General features: G+C 34.2%; 1 long non-coding RNA gene across 1 annotated transcript in view; it reads left to right on the forward strand.

The window, feature by feature from the left end:
• Positions 1-1,934: 1,934 nt before the first annotated feature.
• LOC136969322 (uncharacterized) overlaps positions 1,935-15,725 on the forward strand; it is a 29,368-nt gene continuing 15,577 nt past the window's right edge. Inside the window, exons 1-2 of the long non-coding RNA XR_010879805.1 lie at positions 1,935-2,351; positions 5,363-5,390. This is a non-coding gene — a long non-coding RNA (uncharacterized lncRNA). The remainder of the gene's footprint in view (positions 2,352-5,362; positions 5,391-15,725) is intronic.

The following is a 15,725-nucleotide window of genomic DNA, read 5'->3' on the forward strand; positions in this document are numbered from 1 at the left end:
CTGAGTTAATCGTTGCTTAATTAGGGAACCCACACTAACCCCAGAAACAGAGCCTATATATCTTTTCAATGTTGATTTTGATGGTAATGATAAAAGTGGAGTTTTCCTAGCAAATGTATATGCCCTAGAAGACTTTTTGCTCCATAAGACACAGTATTTTACTGTGTTGTCACTCCAACGAGGCTTTTGTTTATTGTAAACAACCAGCTGTTCAAGTATGAAATCTGCTTTGCAGTTACCTAAAAGTACAATATAATTTTATTAGTCACTAACACAAATCTGCCAAAAAAGTTAAACAATCAATAGCAGATTACATAAAACCAATTTTGTGTTATAATGTACTATATTGATATAATAGGATATTAGGAATATTAATATGTTATCACATGAATTATTGTAACATACCTTGGGCACTGTCATTTTCTAAGCTTTCTATATGATATTTTTCAAGCTTTCCAGCTAACAATTTATTTTCTGCTTTCATTCTACGTTGTTCTTCATACAGGCGCTTGATAGTGTAATCTTGTCTCCTGCATTTCTGCTCCAAAGTTTTCAGTCTTCTCTTGTCAGAATTCAGTTTTAACATTGTATAACTTGTCCCTACAGAAACTTCTATACCAGATGCAGAACTAGATGGCCTTATGTCACAGTCTGAAAGTTCACATCTGGCTGTGGAACTAGAGAACCTGCTTTCATAGTCTAAAAAAACAGCTCCGTCCACAGGACTCATTAATGGAACTTGATCATGTACTTGTTGCTCAGATTGAACATGCTTTCGTTTGGTACTAGTACAAACTCCTTTCTTGGGACTAACCTTTTTTACTTCTCTTCTGGCTTCTTTACAAACAACCTGCTTATAGGATGGGTATTCGGGAAAAACGCTTGGGACGGCATTTCGAATCAATATTCTCTTTTTCAATCCTGGTTTATAATCTGATTCTAGAAAGTGCTTACTGCAGACAACTGACCAGTCACTTGGCTTCCAAAGTTTGGAACTGTTTTCATCTGTAAATTTTAAAAAGAGTTAGCTTATACAGTAAATCTATTAGTTATACCATCTATAAATAATTTGTACGCATAAATAGATAAATTGTACAAAAATTTAAAATGCAATTGCAATATAGCCTAATCTCATTGAAGTTAGGGGTTGTGCAAAAACCGTACTTGTCCTCATTAAGGGGGAGTATATGTATTTAATTTTATTTGTATTTTAAAAAGCTGAAATTAAATGCTTTTCAAATACATCCATGTGGTTTTCAGCAATGTCTTTCTACTGTTTTTGAAATATCCGAGAAATTTGATAAAAGAAAGTAATATATAAATTTTCGAGGGTTGAAATTTTCCATGTGCTTTTTTAGGGAGGTTTTATAAAAGCCACAAAAGATCATAATGGGAAGGGGAAGCAAGATTTGGGAAATATGGGGACACGTGGTTTTTGCACGAACCCTTACAGCATATAATAAAATAATTGCAAAAGTGTAGCATCAATGGCAAGTAGCATAGATGTTATAAAATTATTCGTTTTTCCTACATTATTTAATTATGGAGTATTAAATAAATCTTACCTTCTCTGCTAACAGCTTTTATCCATTTTAAACGTAAACTCTCTTCCGCGGGATATTCGTGAAAACTTGTTCCATCTTTTTTTGATTTGTTTGATGAACAAAACGGCACAGAGCAATGAACCATTTTCAATCAAACTTTATAAAAATTTACCAATATCTTGATGTAAAATATTTTCAAAATTTTAATTTTTTAAATATATTATAACCACGTCTTTACAACAGAATTAGCATTGATTACTTGATCGAATAGTCCGGTCATCAGCGCTCCTAGTGAGGACTATGTGCAAACCGCCTCAGGAATCGACACACGTGTTCAGAGCAAATGACTAGGCTGTTTCTTATTGTAGGCTGTGGTACGACCGGGTACCTCGGATCCCCGCAGCGGTAGGATCTGGAACGTCTCGATTGCCAGCTTAGAAAAAAGGTCCACTTAGTGCTCACGGGATGTAAAGAACTCAAAATAATAATAATAATGACGACCATAGATAAATATAAGTAAACTAGATAGCGAAGTGGTCTATAGCCACTGCCATATCGAACGCCGAGTTGTTGCTAGTCGCTCAAAGAACTTTTTTTTTAATGTGGATATATTTTGCTTTTAATATTTGAATAAGAAATTGAATTAATTTAAATCGCGCCGATTTTTTCTTGTTCTTGTTCGGAGGTTTATATTGGAAGTCGCGCCGATTTAAAACACTTGGAGGAAGCAAATTTTCGTTGCTCGATTACGCCATCTGTTGTCGATTAAAGTAATTATACATTATTTTCGTCGTCTACACGTGTGTGGTGAGTAGATCTCGTTTATCGAAAATTTTACTTTATTAGTAATAGAACCTCGATTGGTTCTAATAAATTAAACCGTGACGGTCTATTTTAGCTTAATGTATCGTTTCACGTTCTTCGTTTTCTAATATATTAATTTAAGAGTAGTAAAGTTAGCACAATTCTTTCCAGGCAAGTGTCAATTTTCGTCTAAAAACTCGTTTAAATCGAAAATGATATAAACAGATTTATGCTGGTTTACGAGTATTGGGTTCTGTTATATATCGCTAGATTAAAAATAAATCAGAAATGAGGGAATTCTCTCGAACTCGACACAAAAGTAACGATAACGTATCGGAATCGCCGCCATATTGAAAGACTAAGCACGCCCTCTACGATTTGCATCCTTAGATAAAAGAATGTTTAATTTTTAAAGGGAAAAAGCACACTTTTTACAACTTTTACCCGTTTTTCAAATATTTTATGTAAAACTTTCACATATTACATAAATTTTTTAAAATTTAATACGTTCTGCAATCTCTAAAATAATAATAATACATCTTCTACACAGCATTATTATTATTAAAAATTACCTTTGAATTGCATAGAAATTTTCACAAATAGAAAAATCTTGGGGTGTACTATAGATTACCACCTATGGAATTTCAGGACTGATTATATATTTGAACTCGGGACCGAGACGAGTTCAACGGTATCCTATTTTTGGACTGGAGACGAAAAATAAAAAAGTTATCATCCTTTTCAAGTTACCATACTTTTTTTAATGCTCTCATGCAGACGGCACTGTAGTTGCTAGTACTGCCATCTTGCGGTAAAGTCTGCAAACCATGACGTCGGACTACGGTCATCTCCAGGAGGGTTAAACATGCGATACAAGAGCGGAGAGAGCGACGCAAGTTCTGATCATCACGCAATCGCCATTTCAGTTAATGTTACTTATGGCGGCCGTTCCCACTGTTCGTGTTCCCGACTGACCTCCCGGAGGGGAGCCGCCGGCAGGCCGCCATGTGCTAAACATCACTAGTTATTGATTCACGGTAGTTCTTGAACAGAGTAAAAAAAGGGGAAAACGTCTACTAAAGGCAATTTTAACGGCAAGCGACGCGACTTCCGATTGCAATAGCGAGGCCGACTTAGCGGAGAGAGCGACGCAACTCCCCATCATCGCGCGATTGCTGGAAAAAAGTATGATAACTTTTTATTTTTCGTCTCCGGTCCAAAAGTAGGGTATCGTTGAACTCGTCTCAGTCTCTTGAGTTCAGATATATACCCAAAGACCCGAAATTCCATAGGTGGTAATCTATAGTAACTGCAAATCTTGGTCAAAGTATACCTAGGTAACCCCAATGGTGGCACTATGGCCGTGCTTCCAACTGTTCGTGCTCCCTACTTACCTCCCGGAGGGGAGCTGCCGGCAGGCCGCCTTGTGTTAAACGTCACTAATTATTGATTCACGGTAGTAATTGAACAAAAGAAAAAAAAGAAAACGTCTACTAAATATATAGTTAATCTAATCTAATCTAACCTAACCTAACAGAAGTGCCGCCATTGGGGTTACCTTGGTATACTTTAACCAAAATTTTATTAAAGTTTGCTGGAAAGTGCTTACTAAAAAAAAACCTTTGAATTGAGTTGAAAATTTAAAGAAAAAAATGAACTTAGATCAAACTTCTAACTTAGAAGGTAATTTTTGTTTTTGTAAATAAAAAACATATAAAAATTTATAAAAATAATATTTTGTATTAAGATTTTGAAAAGCAAAGATGGTCGATACTCCGATCACTCGATCTGGTTCTTATTTTAGTTATAAAAAGTCCTGCTACCAGGAATGCCCTTTACAATTCAATTGATGCAGGTGGAATCATCTTTAATGCATTTAAGAGAAGACGGATGTTACGTGGTTTCTCACCTGTAGCCTCGAAGATTTCTTGAGATGCGTTGCAGTACTTCTTTTACTGTCTAGTATTCTCAATTTGTCTACCTTGCTGCTTTAATAGCAGCATCGATCTTATGGCCCGATGATTCGGTAGTTTGTTTGGGTTTAATAATCAGGTTAATGAAGAAAAACTTCATACTTATTTGTATCCTTGCCCAATTTGCACAATCTGGCATAATGCAGTTATTCAAGCTACTGAGCATAGTTAAAAATTAATACAGCATCGGCACAATTATTCGAGATATTACAGGTTCTGAAAAGTAAATAATTTTCAGAGTTCTGCCATAAATAGACTACATATTGATTATTAACCATCTGTGACATGCCGAAAGCAAAACAAGCAAAAATTTAAAAAAAGAATTAACAGGCTTAAAATTAATAAATACAAATGTATTCTGACAGTTAATGAATTAATTATGCTTTCTATTTGCAAAATTTCCTTGACCTTAACACAAAATAAGAAAAAAGTGAACTTTTACGAAATTTGCGGGATTTCCTGGGTTAAAAAAACAGTCGGAATCCCATTAGAGAAACCCTAGTTACTACTAATTGTGGCACCCCAGGGAGCGATCCAAAAAAGTTTGAGCGGCACCAGTTTACGTGGTACATATTTCTCCTTCTTGTAGCTAATTGAACGAGCAGGCGCTAAAAAGAAAATAAGAATAATAAAATTGTAAACTACAAATTAATTAATTATTCCAGTTTTAAAAACAAACTAAATTTATTTTATACAGTTTTAAAGCGGTAGTTCTGCGAGTTTCCGTGGAGTTTTTGGAGTTTGTGTTTCTTTTATCAATATGAAAATTACAATAATTTACTTGATCTTACCAATCGAGTAAATTATTGTAATTTTCATATTGTGTTTTCAAATGTCCATACAACATTTAAATTCTATTTGTTTGCGTTTTTGTAGAATTAAATGGTGTAGTGTTTGGCCAGCATGCTCCCCGTTTCTGGAACTGTTTCGATTTTTTGTGCGCTAGGAATCGAAACGGACCAGTTTTGTGCTAACTTTAGTAGTTTTGTTTTTCATTCTCTAAATATTGAATTATTAAATTCTTTATATTCTATGTTTCAGATAAAATCATCATGCCAAGAATTTCAAAGTGAGTGTTGTTTTATAATTTTGACTTTTATGGGATTGATCTTTGAATGTTCCTAACTGTCTAAATGGAGATTTAACGAGCAATGTTTTGATGATGCTTTCATAGGAATAATTTTAGTCTGATAGATTTCTAGTATAATACAGAAATGATCTCTTATATAAAATTTAAATTTATAGTAGGAACCGATTTCTAATATTTTGACCGGTTTGAATAAAATAATTGCTATTTTAATACCGATAATTTAGTCCGTGGACTAATTTATATGAAGAAGCAAAACACTGTATTATATTATAATATGGTGTTTGGTTTTCTATCTAAAGGCAAACTTTTGTAATGCCATGTAAAATATAAGAACTCTTCAAAACTGGAATCCGATTAAAAGAACAAAAACAAATGTTTTCGACCTTTATAGAGGCCATCCTTGGGTTCTACTGGTAGGACGGAAAATCGAACAACAAGATATATTTAAAAATGTTTGTTGCGTAAGAAGTTTGTGTGTGTGGAGTGTAGTAATATGTTTTTAAATTAAAACAGAAGAAAAATAACAAATACAAAAAATTTATTCTATTGTAGATAACAAAAAAGAATAAATTATAACCATTTTGGTCTTAATACAAAGTTGACACTGTTGCTAAATGCGTTCAAATACTGCCCTCTGGGTGTGCAACATAGGAGCAGTGTCCCTGTTATACGGTGCCATCTCTAAAGGAATGGCTATCGATGTCTTGATAATCTCCAGATATTTTAGACGCGTTTTGATGTAGAGGATGAGCTCTATCAAAACGAACTTCCATGTCTTTGTTCGATGTGTAGGTGGTCGAGGCTGTGGCTCCCGTTCTTTTAGTAATCGAGTCCCGGTGTTCCTTGAGCCTTGTCTCGAGGGGTCTGAAGGTAGCACGTATGTGTTCGTATTGTTGATCGAGCCTACGGTCATACAAAGGAACTGTGTATACTCCTGGCAGAGCCTTTTTGTCGGGAGAGTCCTCGTTGTTCCTAAGTGATGGAAAGAATGCTGGAGATCTCTTGTTTGCAATTCAGATGGATTGCTGTCTGATCTCCTTGAAGATACCACTTAATTGCTGATTATGTGTAATGGCTTGAATGGGCTTGGTGTCCTCATCGGTTGTTGCCATAGGCATGTCAAAATACTTTATGAACATGTTGATAAGTTTGCATCCATATCTGAGCACTTTGGCAATGGCAATACGGAAAATGTGTATGAGTTCCCTTTGTTTAAGGCAGTGGTTCTCAATCTTTTTGAAGTAGGGGAACATTAAACTTTCACATTTTTTTTTCTGCAGAACTCTTACAATACATCAGCTTTAAAGCAGAGGTGGCAAACTTTTTGAAATCAAGTGCACTCAGTCTAGTACAGGGGTGGCGAACCTGTGGCACGTAAGAGAAATCATCTGGCACGTAATGTATCATATGATTTCTGTCCTTTCCAATCATCCTTTCTGTTTATCACCTGATCATCCTTTTTTCAATCAGATTTTTTACATTTATTTGAATTAAAGCGTATTCGTTTAATTTCTTTAAATATCATTATTTGAAGTCTAAGACTTTGGCATACATTAACATCTTTAAAGCTAAGTATGCTTACAATATGGCACATGGATTCAAAAAGGTTCACCATCCCTGGTCTAGTAGATGATGACATTGGCATTTGCTAATTACATTCCCATACAAAAATTATTTTACATTGTATTGATTTTTCTTTTGTAACAATTTTTAACTGTATGTATGCTTTTTTGTGGAACACTTAAAGTGACTTCACAGAGCACCCGTGTTCCACGGACCAGGGATTGAGAACCACGGGTCAAAGGGTATTGTTAGAACAGTGGGTGAATGTTCTGCAGAACTAAGGCCCCAGAGGCAGCTGGTTTGTACTTCGGAGGATTGTGCAAACACGGTGGAATGACTTTGCTTGAGAGATAGTGTTAGACCTTAAGGATTGCTATGGGGCTTGCACAGTTTAAATCTCATCATTTGCAGTTCTAGTGTCAGCTTGATGTATACTTAACTTTTGGTAGTGAGTAAACAGTGGAAACTGAATGGCAAGTTTTAATCTACTGATAAAAATATGGACTTAGAGAATGTAATAGTTGCTGAATTACAAAACAAATTAAACGAATTACGGTCGAAGACAAAAGAGACAAAGGCAGAACTTCTAGAAAGGTGCCCAAGCTTAAAACAATAAGTATAAACTGACGCTTTTATACTTGTTGACATTCGTTTTCAATCTTGTAACAGAATTTGAGGACAAAGTTTTAATTACTTAATGTCAGTTTGTAATATCTTTTTGAAATTTTAGATACATAATAATAAACACCAAACAATGTTAAAAATCAATTGCCATTAATGCTTGATGATAAATAAGATATTTTTGTACTGTTTTTGAAATTAACTGCATTTTAAATGTAACATAAGTACATCATATTTTTGGCAAAATTCATATTGTTTCATACTTAGTTGGACCTCCTTTTATTTGAATAATATCAAACACTACCAGGCATAGTTTGAATCGATTTTTGCAATTGTTTCACTTCTCAAGCATCCATAATTGCTGATTTTAACTGGATTACTTGAGAATAATGCTTGTTTTGGCTATAAACTATTTTTGTTATTATACATCATAAATTATCCATTGGACTAAAATCAGGACTTCTAGAAAGCCAGTCAAATACTTTTTTATGTTTTTATTAATAAACCAGATCTTAATTGATTTTGAAGCATGGAGTGGAGCATTGTCTCGTTGAAACATCCAATTACTCTCACCAATTAAAGGTCCAAATGCAATTAAATTATTTTTTAACATATTCTGATGTTTTGAAGAATCCATTTTTTCATCAACAATGACAATATCAGTTTTTTCATTGAACCCAAAAGCATCCCAAACCATTACAATGCCACCTCCTGACTACTCATTCTAACTTTGGCTTCTCTTTTCACACCATGCCAATAATATCCATAACAATCTGGTCCATCTAAATTCTACTATACTCATCAGAAAACAACTTTTTCCCACACCTTGGTCCATCTTACGACAGATTTAGCTCGTTGAAGTCTTTGTTGCTTGTGAACAGGTGTCAAATTAGGTTTCAATTTTATTTTGCAGTATTTTATGTTGTTATTATCATGAACACATCATCACTTAGTCTGGTTGTTAACACACAGATTTTGGTAAATTAACAACTACCTGTCTAGTAGATAGCTGCTAATTTACTTGTTGTTTAGTAAGGAAAAATCCTTTTGTTTATCTCTGTCAGTTAATTTTTTCATCTGTCCACTTCTCTTCATTGGCCACAGCAGTTTTAGAATAATTAATTATTGTAGCTATTTTTCTGAAACTTTCCAGCACCTCGTAATTCATCTATATTTAGAATTTTTGCCTCTGAAAGTTCACTATTTCTTGGAATTGTGTTAGTATTTAAAACTGTTAAACTAGTTAACTACGAAACACAATATAGTGCTTTGACAATCACTTGGCTTTCTTCTCCCTTTTATTTAGTTGATACGTGTGTACATAGCTCGTTTCGGGCCTAATATGCCTCTCTTCAGTCAACTAAAATATTAAGACAATAACACTTGCCATGTCCAATCACCAGGAACAAACTATTCTCCACAGCAGAGACGACCTTTCTTTAGAGGCTACGCATGGCGAGTAAAGAAGATTTTCATTATCTGTTTACGTGTTTCTACTGTATTTCTGCCATCCCTATTTTACAAAGAAATCTTATATTTTTAATTGTGAAGGGATTGTCACCTGTGGACATTTTAGACTGTTTTACATAATTTGGCAGAGGCATAGCCTCTAAAGAAAGATCGTCTCTGCTGTGGAGAATAGTTTGTTCCTGGTGATTGGACATGGCAAGTAAAGAAGATTTTCATTATCTGTTTACGTGTTTTTACTGTATTTCCGCCAGCCCTATTTTACAAAGATTATAACTGTTGATGGTATAATTAACAGTATATATTTGTTGAAACGGACATGCCAGAATATGTATATAAATCGCATGCATGCCGAATGTATGTGAACCCTTGTTCAAGTTGCAGAACCCGAGATATCAAGGTGTGTAGGTATGTTGGTTAACCGATCTGCACCTTTTAATGTAAAAAATTTTTTATTTTTTATTATTTTTATTTATTTATTATTATTATTTTTTTTTAAACATTGGTTGTAAAGTGTTAATTGTCTTAATATTTTAGTTGACTGAAGACAGGCATATTAGGCCCGAAACAAGCTATGTACGCATGTATCAACTAAATAAAAGGGAGAAGAAAGCCAAGTGATTGTCAAAGCACTATATTGTGTTTTGTAGTTAACAAGAATCAAGCACAACACGGTTTCAAGTCATTAATTTAACTGTTAAACTGTTAAGATTTAAAAAGTTTAAATTTATTATCCGTTTATTGTAATACCAGATGTGATGTAATAACATACCAATCGATTGTTCATCAGAAATATATATACATTTCTAGAGTATTTTTACTGTAAACTATTCAAAATTAACTGTCCTTATAAGTTTGCATGCTACAGATCCAAGTGTATCAACTGATTTTCTTTTTGGTTTTTAATCTTTACTTTCCTTTTTTTTTCCTTATTGGATCATCTGGAAATTTATGAAATTTCAAACCTCTGTGTTTATCATTGAAACTGAGACAAACAGCAAACAACAATTAATTGCATTTCAAAAATACCTAAATAAGAACTTTTAAACAGTGTATACGCAGTATGATAGATGAAACAAGAAGCTACCTATCCATAAGCCCGATACTAGCACCGCTTAGTAGTTTCGAAAAGTGTACACCCTATTAATGGCCTCCAGGAAGTTGTGTAGAGGTGGTTTGCAAGACCAAATGATCAAAATGTTGTTGACATACCTTGAATACAATAAGATGTTGTTGTCAAAGGATGGAAGCACATTCTCCTCCAGTTATCTAACTACCAGTTTACATAAAGTTCTTGATATGGGATTTCCCATTGATACTCTCCTGGATTAGAATAAACAGTTTTTTCAAAAGTACAGAATGAGGAATGACAGATCAAGTGCAACAACTCCAAGAATGGTACTTGTGAGGGTTTCAGAACAGTGGGTGATTGGTTAACGAACATAATTCGTTCCAAGACTGTTTGCTATCTGAATTGTTCGTTAACTCGATTCACTGATTTACCATAGGTTTTTATGGGAATTTGATTAATTCGTTCTGCAGACCCCAAAAAATAAAAAATTATGTACTTTCTTACTACGTTTATTTATGTGTAATAATAAAAATACATATATACACAGTCTTCCATTTTTATTAGTCATGATTTTTCCATTTGTGGGGGTTAAAAAATCTGTCTAATGTGGATTGCTTTTCTCTCTTCAGGATTTTTCAGAAGTAATTAATAGCATTGTAATTGTAGAGATCCCCAAGCCTATTAACCTCAACCTGGTTTGGATGCCATTCTAAGACCATTGTTCTGACATCCTCCCACTTCAAAAGATGTTTAATGGCAGATATCAGTATTAATCCTCTTTTTCAGAAGAAAACATATCTCACCGAGTTTCTTGGTGTTCTTAGAGTTCTTGGCGTTTTTCTGTCATCAGATCAGTTTCAGGTTCCATTATGAGTTCTTCAGTGTTCTTTATTTCTCAGATGTGATTTTTGTTATTCCTTTAGTTGCTTGAGTCTTCTTGATTATACTGTACCTTTCTTAGATAAGATTGAACTGCAGCCTACTGTAGACTTGTTCAAGCCATATTGCCCAGCAACATCAGACATCTTCTGCCCATTCTCTATCTTTGCTATTATACTCTCACATTTCGAAAATAAAAACCGATGCAAAACTTAACGAGTGCCCACCTGACAGTCTCGCGAATACTATAAAAGAATTGTTTCTGTCAGAAAAATAAAAGGCTGGAATTACAAGGGAGAGTTTCAAAGTTTGGAGGAATACTATCCGATCAGTATATACTGAGTTGAGCATCGATTTCGATGTCTTTTGCACCCGAAAAGTTTCAAATTGTTGCCCGAAGTAAGGAAAGACCAATCGGTATTCATTATTTTATGTCACTTCTTCTTGTGTTTGTTCTGTGAGGTGTTTGTTGTCCGAACATAAAAATCTTTTGCAAAATGTTCGTTATCCAATCACCCACTTGTATTTGTAAATAGAAAGTCTTGTAGTTCACAAAAACAGGTTCAATCATGATTGATGGAAACATAGATTTGAAATCCAATACTATAAAGAACACCCATGGTCCCATATTAAGATTGCATATTCTCAGAAGTAACATGTCAGGGCCATTAACAACAAATGGGGAGGTTTTGAGGCAATCAGAGAGATAATGGTTGAGAATCCTCTCGATGTAAATGGTGGTTGATGTGGTCTTATCCACTACTGGTCTCATTTGTGTTCTTTCCCTATGTACAGTACCTTAGCAAATGCAAAGATGTGAGGATTTGCAGGACTTGAAATTGATGCCTACCTCAAATGAAGGACTCCAGCTAGAGGTATGTTAATGAAACATAGGACTCTGGAGTGTAGCTTATGGGTAAATCCGGTGGTGCAGTAATGCATTCTGTATCCAGTATGGGCTTCGAGATGGCTGTCCTATATGTGAACCATTTAATCAACATTATATCCTTTGATTTATCAGCTCTAGTAGCCACTATATCATTATTTTGTAGCTGGTGTTTGGAAGCATGCACATCTTTCTAGAAAAAATGTGATTTTCCTTGGAACCATAGTATTGCAAATACAAAATGCTGTTTTTCTACCAATAAAAGTTTTTTGTTTGGTCTAGGCCAGGGGTCACCAAACTATGGCTCGCGAGGTCAGTTCATTCGGCCAACTGCCACACTGCGCCATAAATGAGCCAAAATATAATTATTTATATGGAAATATCATAGATTGTAGATAAACTTACACTTATTTTAATTTTTTTCTACATCTCTTCTTTTTCATCAGGCATTATGGGCTAGGAGGCCCTTAACTGCAATCACAATACTTCTCCATCTCGTTCAGTCTATAGCCTGCCTCTGCCAATCTTTGATTCTGAGGTCTTGAAGATCTTCAGTGACCTCACCTATCTGGGACGGCCTCTTGGCCTCTTTCCTTTCCCCTCATAGTGAAGCCCTCATGAAGCTGTTGCCATTATAGAAAGCTTTACGACATGGCCTAGCCACTGTAATCTTCTGGCCTTTATCACTGGGCTTAGCTGTAGGTTGTCTTCAGTTCCTGGTTTGTTCTTTTCCTCCATATTGGTTCTCCATTGACCATGATACCATTATCATCATAGTCTTCCACAGGTCCAAAGATTTTCCTTAGTATTTTGTTTTCAAATCTCTGTAGTTGTAGTTCCTCCTGCTTTGTCATTGGCCATGTTTCACATCCATACAGAATTGCAGGTCTAATCAGCGACTCATATACAGTTAGCTTCGTCCTTTTACTAAGGAGTCTGCTTTTTAGTATGTTTGTGAGCCTGAAGTAGATTTTGTTTCCCTTTAGCAAGTCAGTCCCTACCTCCTTGATGTCATTGTTTCTGTTTATGTCAGTCCCTAAGTACTTGAAGGATTCTGTAGTGCTGAATGTCATATTGTCTATGGTTAGATGTTCTTTGTGGGATTCTCCCTTTTTAGAAATAACCATGTATTTAGTCTTCTCTTCATTGATGATCAGACCCATGCTCTTGGCAGCTGTTGCTAATTTTGATGTTAATCTCGTCATCTCCCCTTGAGCTCCAATTATGACAATGTCAGTTTTTTCTACATAGTAAGTAAAAATACTAAACTTGGTCTGATCTGATTTTTGCATCTGATGATAATTTAATATTTAGGAAAATCAGTGAAATAAAAAATTTGATGACTTTTTGCAGCTTTGAATATCAGTGCTTTTTGTGTAAGTACTTGCAATGAAGTTTCTAAGAAAAGCAATTGAGCTTGCTGCAGCGATCATGTATTGGTAAAGAAATATATTGGTTGTCTTTACTTTTTGTGTATTTGGTATACTGTATTGAACAAAATGGTTCTATGTCCTGTGCCTCATCATTCTCTCAATTATGTGGCCCACTGTGAAAAAAGTTTGGTGACTCCTAGTTTAGGCTTTCCAGGATGCTTTCCATATCAGGTATGTATTGGTAAGACTTGTGTATGGGTGACAGTGCAAAAGCAGGTCCAAACCTCATAACATTCCACATATGCCTTAATTTAACTGTTAAACTATTAAGATTTAAAAAGTTTAAATTTATTATCCGTTTATTGTAATACCAGATGTGATGTAATAACATACCAATCGATTGTTCATCAGAAATATATTTACATTTATGCATGCTGTGAGATGCGTGGAGATGGAGTCAGTCAGTGATACCATCCTTACGTTAACATATCCTAAGAGGGCTGGATCACATTCAGTCAAGCGATCCTCCAATGTGATGATTTCCTTAATTAAGGATCGAATACATCCATCTCCTAGCCAAACTGATCGATTTACGAAGACACAAACTTCTGATAGTAGGTAGCAACATTGAGCATTTGAATGATAGTTTAATCCTCATGATAGATGCTGGGAAAATATCTAGGAAATGGCATCAAAGCAGAAACTCCATTTTGTCCAGAGATTTTCTGAATGAAATGGAGGGGATGGGAATTATATAAAATGAAAGAATTCAGAAATCCTTTCTATTTACAAATATTAAACACCTTCACATACCATTTGTCCATCTTGGAGTTGTCACACTTGATCTGTCGTTCCTCATTCTTTACTTTTGAAGGAACTGTTCATCTCAAGTTAAGGTTGCCAACTCTGTCAAGTCACAATAGAGGACATACACAAAATTTATATTAATTCCTTTTTTTATCATCATCAATATCATTAAAAAATAGTGTCTTTTTCAAAGACCCAAAAAATAAAATGAAAGATTTTTACCTTGCTAAACAGTAAAGTTTTAATTTTTAAAATTATACTTGTTTTGTTTTTCGGCAGACTTAAGGAAATGCACATCATCATTTATTTTTTCAGCAAATTCTAAACAACTTTCTTTCAAGTTAAAATATATAAAAAGTTCATTTTTCATAAATTCAATTGAACACCTATTTCTTTCAATTTGCCATTTAGTTGACATGACACTAAAAATCCTTTCACTATATGCTGATATTGCAGGAATTGAAAGTACAGTAGAGTGTCGTTTATCCAAATCAATTGGGGACTGGGGTTGTTCGGATAACCAATTATATACGAAAAAATATATTAACTTATCCCGTGTTGAAATTTTTCTCTGTTGCGTGTCGCTTTGTGTTGAATTTTCGTCAATTTTAAGCTAACAAAAATTTTTATAATAATAATCGTGGCTATTGTATCATTAAAAATTATTTCTTTATTTTGTACAAACAAAATAAATATATTGAAAAATATAAAAACAAAAAAAATTATACTTTAGAAGTTAATTTAGTATAAAAAACGTTTGATTCAGCACGACACAGTCTGACTGGAAAGCTTTCAGATAAACGACTCTCATATGAAATATTTTAAAAATATTTCATATGAGAGTCGTTACATATGAAATATTTTAAAAATATTCACACATTTAGGGACAAGCTTTTGACAGTGCTAGCTGTTGGTGTGTTTTTTTTTATGACTTACTGCTACGATCCACAAATCAACTGTTTGTCATTAATTGACTTTATTGAGGATGTCTTTTTCTACCATAATATTTTTTAAAATTTTGTTCTTTTTACTTATTATTGGAGAAGTTGAACTTCCTAGTCCGATGTCTCATACACCACCTTCTCCTCGCAATAAAGTTTTGATTTCAGCTGGTAAAAGTTGTTGACTTCAATATTGGTTCGCTTGGAGATCATCTCCATTGGATGATTATTTTGCATCAGAGGATATTTCTTCTCAAATTTATCAGAAGATTCTGTGTTTTCTTGAGGAACATTTTGATACTATTCCATCGAAACTGGAAGAATTGTCGTCAAAATTTGACTGGTTGTTTAATTTACATAAGGAATATGATGAATGTCTAACCCACCTGGAAGGAGAAGTTACTGAACTTTTGACTTTTAGAACTGTATGTATGGATAATTTTTCTCTTCAGAATTATTATATAGACTCTGTGTACAATGATTCGAAGAAAAATAACATTATCTTTCCAGTTTGAGTGGTAACAATGAAGAATTAGTTTATAATTCTAATCGCTTTATTGAGTTGTTTAAAAGACAGACAAGAGTCTATTCCTTTTATTAACAGTTATCAAATATTAGGAACTCTGCTTGTGTTTTCGAGCTCTATACTCAAGCTGATAAAAGATTTATTTTAAAAAATTTAAAGGAAATTCAGGAGTTGCCGTC

Source organism: Centruroides vittatus, unplaced genomic scaffold (genome assembly GCF_030686945.1).
Source record: "Centruroides vittatus isolate TY-2023 unplaced genomic scaffold, ASM3068694v2 contig_1776, whole genome shotgun sequence".
In the NCBI taxonomy this organism is placed as follows: Eukaryota; Metazoa; Arthropoda; class Arachnida; order Scorpiones; family Buthidae; genus Centruroides; species Centruroides vittatus.